Below are 243 nucleotides of genomic sequence, written 5' to 3'. Positions count from 1 at the left end.
AGAAAGTTTCCATCTTATCAAGAAAAACGGCGTCATTTCTAAAAATCTTTATCGGAGCCCATATTATTAACGAGTATATTGTTCCCAGAGCCAATATCGCGTTTGTTTTATTGCCAATATCTGACTGTGCTCCCCGCGTCGCTTTCACTTACATCTGGATCCATTCTAACCGTCTGTCTCCGAAACACATAAATCTGGATCCATTTTAGTTGCCAGTGTTTCATTGTAGGTACATTCTCGTTA

Source organism: Penaeus monodon, chromosome 30 (genome assembly GCF_015228065.2).
Source record: "Penaeus monodon isolate SGIC_2016 chromosome 30, NSTDA_Pmon_1, whole genome shotgun sequence".
NCBI lineage: Eukaryota > Metazoa > Arthropoda > Malacostraca > Decapoda > Penaeidae > Penaeus > Penaeus monodon.
Note: the sequence above shows the minus strand (reverse complement) of the source record.